We start from the raw sequence: 7,042 nt of genomic DNA, 5'->3' as shown, positions 1-7,042 counted from the left end.
CTAAGCAAATCCCAGGCAATGTTGGCAAAGTTGGTTGGGACATTCAGGGAGACTTTGTGGTCTTGGACCCATGAGTGAGAAGTACCCAGTGATTGTAGACCGGGTCACAGGTTCTGAGCTGAAAGGGCCACAGGTGTAGTGCTGGAGGGTAAAAAAGTGAGGTCGTGCCAAGTCAAACCTCAAAGTCGGTCTCACCTCTGCCAAAACTTTGAGCTAAGTCAGTACTCAGACGGCCCGTGGGAAAGGAGGTTTTCATTAGTCATTGGAACCTGAACTTTCCCCCGATTGTGGGAACCTCCATTAAGGTTGAGCAAAAGCGCTTCGTATAGCTGGGAAGTTCACAGGTAGGAGTCCCGTTCCTGAGGAAAGCTGGCTATTTGTAGGTAGCCATTATCAGACGGCAGATGAATAAGCTACCCTGAAAGCTAGCTCTGCATTACAGGCAAGCCTTCCACCAGGGTATTTATGGAGTGCGGGGGGCATCCTGACCAGCAGGAATGAACGCCACCAAAAACGAGAATTCCTTCTCTGGTCACATCTTTATTTGGAGCATTCCCTTGAGGAAAATTGGGGGAAGGGAAGATAGAGCAGGGACGAGAGAAAGCTTAGAGAGAGAGGGTTGGGCCCAGAGGCAGCTGCTTTTAAGCGGTGGAGAGGCTTGAACGCTGTCCTGATTGGTTAATGCCATTCTGCTGTTCTGAGCATGTGCAGGCAAGGGTGCTCAGCCCCACATGGCTACCTCCAAACTGCAGGACCACCTGTGCCTCCAGGTGGCTCCCAACAATGGAGTAGCTATCCCTTAGTTCCAGAATGCAGTCCCCCAAGTGAAACAACCACCACCTTCCGCAGACAAACTGGGCCTACTGCGAGAGCCAATCACAATCAAACTTGGTGATGGTTGCCACTTCCTCATCGAAGGAGGGATAGGCAGACTCATGGGACCCTCACCTGAGGTTCCAGTCAGCACTCTCTCCATTCATTTGTATGTAATTCTGCCTTAACTGCACGTGAGTTTGGGGTAAGGAGTTGAGAAATGGAAGATGGCTCCAACTATGTGGATCTGGGGAAGCCATTATCATTCCGGGTACAACGTCAGTGACCCCCCCCCACCTCCAGTTCTCCTGCCTGACTTCCAGTGAGCACTTTGTAAGTAAGCCTAATAATCTGATTGGCTACCAGAGTGAAGCTGGCCTCTGGTTTGTTGTTGTAACCTTGTGAGGAAGTGACAGACACAGTTTGTACCTCCTTGGGATCCTCATATTTTCATTATAGCGCTGGACTGGGGGTGGGTGAAAGGTTACAGGATAGGAGTCACCATTTTCCGTGGACTGTGGAAACGCTGATGGTTAGGAGACATTGTCACAGAGTCTGGGGTTCTTGCTGTTCTCACTTAGTTGATTATCTCCACCGCAGCCTCTCCGTGGGTCTCTGGTTTGTTTCTCCATCTTGGAGCCAACAAAAAGAGGTGCAGATGTGAAACTAAACCTTTCCAGTCATCCCCAAGCCAGCTCTTTAGCAAGATCATAAAACATTTCAGTTTTGGCTTCCAGTGTTGACCTCCCACACTGATAGGGAAATTGATAGTAACTAGAGAGCTTGATGTCACAGGATATGTGTGTACACACACACACACACACACACACACACTTATACAGTCACTCACAGACATACTTACACACAGTCAAACCCTCACATGTGTGCACACACACAGTCACTCACACTCATACACACACACACACAGAGTCACTCACACACATACACACACACATTCACTCCCATAAATATACACATCCCCACACACTCACTTCCATGCTCCCACATACACGTATCCCCCACACATACCCCAGTGTCGCATGGGCAATATAAACAGGGACTATAGTAACAGACCCAGGCTCCATCTCTCTTAATTACCTTCTCCCACCTGAGCTTTCAGTTAGTGTTTTTTTTTTTCTCTTATCCAATCTTCCTGTCAAGCAAATGCCTGAAAGTATTGAAGCCACTAAGGATGATCAATCCATTATCTATCTCACCTTCTGGTTAAGCTTCGAGAAACTACCCGAGAAAGACCAAGTGTGCTGTAGCTAGTTGGGGACAGGCATAGTAGCAGAAGGTAACTGCTGACCTGAAAGTTGGAGGTTCCCTCCGAGGAAGCCCCTGGGAGGGTAGCCCCACATCTGTGACTGGAGGTCTTTGAGGAAGCATCCATGGGACTTGGCTGCAGGTCTGTGAACTTCCAAGTGACCTGCGTCTGTGTCCCAGACCCCTTTTGACAGTGCGGTGAACCCTTCTGGGGCTTTCCCAGGCTGGGCCTGCACTTTCTCAGGTAAACACTCCCCGTAAACAGAAGGCCAGCTGGCTACTGATGGTTGCCAGGCCGGCTTGACACCACCGGGACTAATTTGGTCATGGGAGTGATGCAGGGCAATGATTACTAGACCTGGAGCCAGCTCACAGAGACACAGGCGGGCAGGAGGAAGCTGGTGTGGTGCCAAGAGCCTGTAAGGGTGGGGCAGTACTCCCGGGGAGCCGAGGTCCTCAGCCTCCAGCCCCTCTGCTCTTGCCCCACTTGCTCTGGGCTGCACGCCTTTCCCTGTAGTCGAGTTGCAGAAGAAGTCCCCAGAAAAAGCAAATGGGAACACAGGGAAAATTCAGAATCCTTTGGAAGGAAAAATAAAAAAAAAAAACAAAAAACAAAAAAGTGATGTGCTACCTTTGGTTAGACCAGAAGGTGCCAGAGAACTGCACTATGTAAGTGCCATGTCCCATCCCTTGTGCTCAGTTATTTAGCTAGATCTTCATTACCTACAATTCACTTTTTAAAATTTAGGGTGGCAGAGTTTCTCTCTCAATGGCGAGACAGCAGCTAGGGTTTGTGAGTGATGCACACACACAGGATCTATGCAATTCTTCATCTCCGCCACGGGCACGGGCAACCATGGAGAATACACAGACCCATGTCACCGCCCATGCTCCTCTGAGGCTTAGTTTACACAAACAGACTTCTGTTTGGACTCTACTCTTCTGGGTGCCTGTTAGTCAGTGAATGCTTGCTCACACGGTCCAGTCCCTGCAGATAAAGGGATGACCCTGAAGACAGACTTAGGATTATGTAGACATGTAATGTTTCAAAGAAGAAAGTGGACCAAACTTGGCAATATGCTAAGTGACTCATACAGACAAGCAGGAAAGTAGGGTGGCTGGGCTGACCTTCCTTGGTCACCATGAGCTCTAACCTTGGATTTAACTCCAGGAGGAACAGGGGTGAGGACTCTAGTTTGGTTTTGGTTGTCAGCAGCTATGTGGTTTTTTAAATCCTGGATAACACAATTAGATAAGAGAAAAAAATCCATTATGATATTAAAAGAAGCAATAGTATGGTGCAGGAGAATTATCTGTATTCTGTCAATCATGTTTTGAATAAACGCTGATTGGCCAGGCAGGAAGTATAGGTGGGTCAACCAGACAGGAAGTAGAGGTGGGGCCATGAGAACAGTCTTCTGGGAAGCAGGAAGCTCCCTCTGCAGTTCTGCCCAGACCACCAAGAAGCAAGATGTCATCTGCCCAGCTGAGTATGGTACTGAGCCATGTGACTAGCAAAGATAAGAACAATGGGTTAGTATACATTACAAGAGTTAATACGTAGACTGAGCTAATGGGCCAATCACTTTATAACCTAATGTAGACTCTGTGTGATTTTCTTTGGGGCTTGCCAGCTGTGGGGTACCAGGCGGGACAGATACCCCAACAAGCAGGCCCTCCATGTTACAATAGTAGTTGGTGCTTGTGGCGCTAGGAGCATGTTTTTATATGAAATATTACAAGCAGCAGAAAGATGAGCTTTTAAATCTATGAAATATGGAAACCTATAGCTTTTGCATATAAAAAAGTTATGCAAGGAAATGAACAAAATGTATTAACAGAATAACAAAATGAAAACTAAGGACTAATCATATATATACATACATAGATGATCTCAAGTATAAAAATATTTCTAAGACACAGAAATTTCTAAAGTACAAATTACGTTTTGTGTGTGTGTGTGTGTGTGTGTGTGTGTGTGTGTGAGAGAGAGAGAGAGAGAGAGAGAGAGAGAGAGAGAGAGTGAGTTTGTGAGGGTATGTGTGCATGAATGCATTTGTGGATGTCAAAGGTCAACCTCAGATGTCTTTCCTCAGGTGCCTACCTTGGATTTTTGAGGCAGGGTCTCTCATTGAACCAAGGGCTCACCAAACAGGCTAGATCAGTGAGCCCCCGATCTGCTGCCTCCACTTACTAGCATGTGATTCTAAGCACATGTTGGGCCATCGTGTCATCATGTCTGCCATATCTATGGGCACTGGTGCTTGACTATTTCTTCACTCCCGCATTTTACATTTTAGTAAACAGGTTTATTACAAGATTTATAATTATATATTAAAAGAGAAAACATTCTTCCTCATGGGCAGAGTTGAGACAGTGACACATGCATACATGTGAGCATATGAACATGTGAGTACAGGATACCATGCAGAAAAGAAAGAATGAAGTCAGGATAAGGAAGGACTGAATGCAGGTAATGGACACAGGCTGTCAAAGAGGTTGTAAATCCATTTGATTTTATAATTTTAATTCTGCCATGTGGTTTTTTTTGCTTTGTTTTGATGGCGGATAAGTGTATAAAAATCTATTCAATAATGAAAGTGTAAACTCCACCAAGAAGTTCCATGGCTTCAAATTGGTATTCAAACAATACAGAACTTCACTGAGATGTATAGAGCGAGTCTCGTTAATTTCAGTGTGTGCTTTTTGCTTTCTAATTTGCAAGGTGTTTTTAAAGATGATTAAGTTTATAAAACTAAAAATATGGAATATAAGTAAAGAAAAAGTTCCCAAGAGTAGATAGCTGTCTGTCACTGTGATAAAATACTGGAGATAAATAACTTCTATGCAGTAAAAGGTTATTCAGTTCAGAGTGAATGGCCATGGTGAGTTGATTTGGGTGCTGGTGAGCTTGTGGGGAGGCAGAATGTGATTTGGGGTCATAGTGAGTAACCCGAAGTCAGGGAAGCCACTGACCTGAAGGAGTCTGGAAAGCAAACAGAGAGATAAAGGAGCTGGAGGGCCAATATCCCTTCAAGATCCAACTTCTCCCAAGCTCCGTCTTAAAGGTTCAGCCACTTGCTGTCATGTAGTCCTTTGGACAACATTTAAGATATAACCCATAACACTAAGTATAAATAAATAACTGTTGTGCAATCTCATACTTTTGAAAAGAGATGACTCCAGTTTGAAGAGCTTCCTTCCCTGGAGGCCACATCATGAGCTGGTGACATGAAGCCTTCGTAACAAGGACTGGGCCCTTTTAGCATCGTGTTTTTTTTCTTTTCCGTTATTCATTATTTTCTTCTTTAATTCAGACCCTGCTTTCATACAATACTTAATTTGACAAGCAATGTCAATGGAGGGAGAAATCTTGGCGATACCCGTGATTAGGTTAGTCTTGAAAAATTGTTTCACTTCGAAAGAAAGTTAAGTGAATTTCATCGATGAAAAATAGTGGAGAAATCCTAACTATGACTTCCATTTGGCTGTACCTAAAAATGATCAAATTGGGTGTGTCTAAGTGAGGCATTCATGGCTCGATACCAAACTTTTCTCTGGTGGGAACTGACATGCTAATGATTTAAAGAAGATAATTGTAGCAGGTGCAGAGAAGATTTCAAAGTCTTTTGAGCATTCTTGACTTAAATGTTGCAAAGGAGCTGGAAGCAGAATATGAATTCTTTACCAGAAAATTCATTGAAAAATCTATACCTGGATTTGTGTTAAAAATATGGGGTCAGTTACATCAACTCTAAGAAAAATAAAACTTTTCATTATCACCAGTCAAAATTCATATTTTTCCTTTGGGTATCATAAATCCATTATAATACAGACAAATAAAATAATATGAGTCAACAAAGTCATAACAGACCTTTGCAAATAAAAATGTTGTCTCCATACAAAATTCAAAACAACCTAGAAACATACTATATAAAATTAATAGTTAATCAAGACTGCTGGGTACATGAGTTTCCTTAAGAGTCTGTTTTCATGATGATTAAAGCAGCCAACAATGTGCAATAGTCAACTACCGTGGCAGTGATATAACTGTAAAATGTGAAGGAATAAATCTAATGAGAGGAGGACTTCATGAAAATAATTTTTACATACAAATTATTAGAGATCCAGTTTTACAGATGGCAGGTGAGGTATTTCAAGCAAACATTCTTAGAGGACAATAGTAAAAACATTGGATTAAATAAGAGAAAACCTTGCAGGGAAAACTCAAGAACTAGTGACTTTAGCATGGCCCTCAGTTTGCCCAGGATATGATGCCTTGGGAGGTAGGTCATGCTCAGAGACTTTTAATAAAGAGCAGCAAGGTAGACTGTGTCACAGCCCACCTCAGCCTCAGCCTCAGCCTCAGCCTCAGCCTCACCTGCTCGTCTAGCTGGTATCCAAAATGACCGCACAGAGCTGGAACATGAACCCGAGGCTGACCAGTCCCCTGTGGATTTTGAGCTTCACTTAACATCTGACCTACCGTGTAAAAAACCTCAGGACTAGACTGAGACGTTCTAGAGTATAATCTCTAAACTCAGAGAAGATAAAAGATCTTTGAAGAGGTAGACACTCAAACTAAATACTCAGTGTTACTCCTAAAAGTAAATGCTTTTAAATATATGCCCCTCACTCCAAGATAACCAGCAAGACGATGAAACAAGAGAGAAAAGGAACCTAGGTAGTGGTGTTTCATTTGGATTTTAATAAATAAACCTTGCCCGAGGATCCGAAAAGTATAATAGCCACACTGGCCTGCCTTAAAGAACAGGCAGCAAGGACACACACCTTTAATGCCAGCAGCACGGTAGTTTGCCGTAGAAACCAGGCAATCACAGTGCACACCCTTAATCCCAGAACTGAAGAGGAATGTAAGATGGTAGGAGACAGCTCTCAGTCTCAGCCTCACTCCAAGTTTCCTGGAGGCAGAATCATCATTTTTGGACTGAGGTCAAGGTAA

At 43.8% G+C, this 7,042-nt stretch overlaps 1 long non-coding RNA gene across 1 annotated transcript; it reads right to left on the bottom strand.

The window, feature by feature from the left end:
- Window positions 1-520: 520 nt before the first annotated feature.
- On the bottom strand, window positions 521-2,351 carry LOC148121827 (uncharacterized). Its single transcript, XR_015737989.1, has 2 exons — window positions 2,123-2,351; window positions 521-1,445 (listed from the first exon to the last, which is right to left on the bottom strand). It is a non-coding gene; the product is annotated as an uncharacterized LOC148121827 (long non-coding RNA).
- Window positions 2,352-7,042: the final 4,691 nt, after the last annotated feature.

This window comes from Myodes glareolus, chromosome 6 (assembly GCF_982192425.1).
Source record: "Myodes glareolus chromosome 6, mMyoGla1.1, whole genome shotgun sequence".
Lineage (NCBI taxonomy): Eukaryota > Metazoa > Chordata > Mammalia > Rodentia > Cricetidae > Myodes > Myodes glareolus.
Note: the sequence above shows the minus strand (reverse complement) of the source record. Positions and strands in the feature narration are given on the sequence as shown.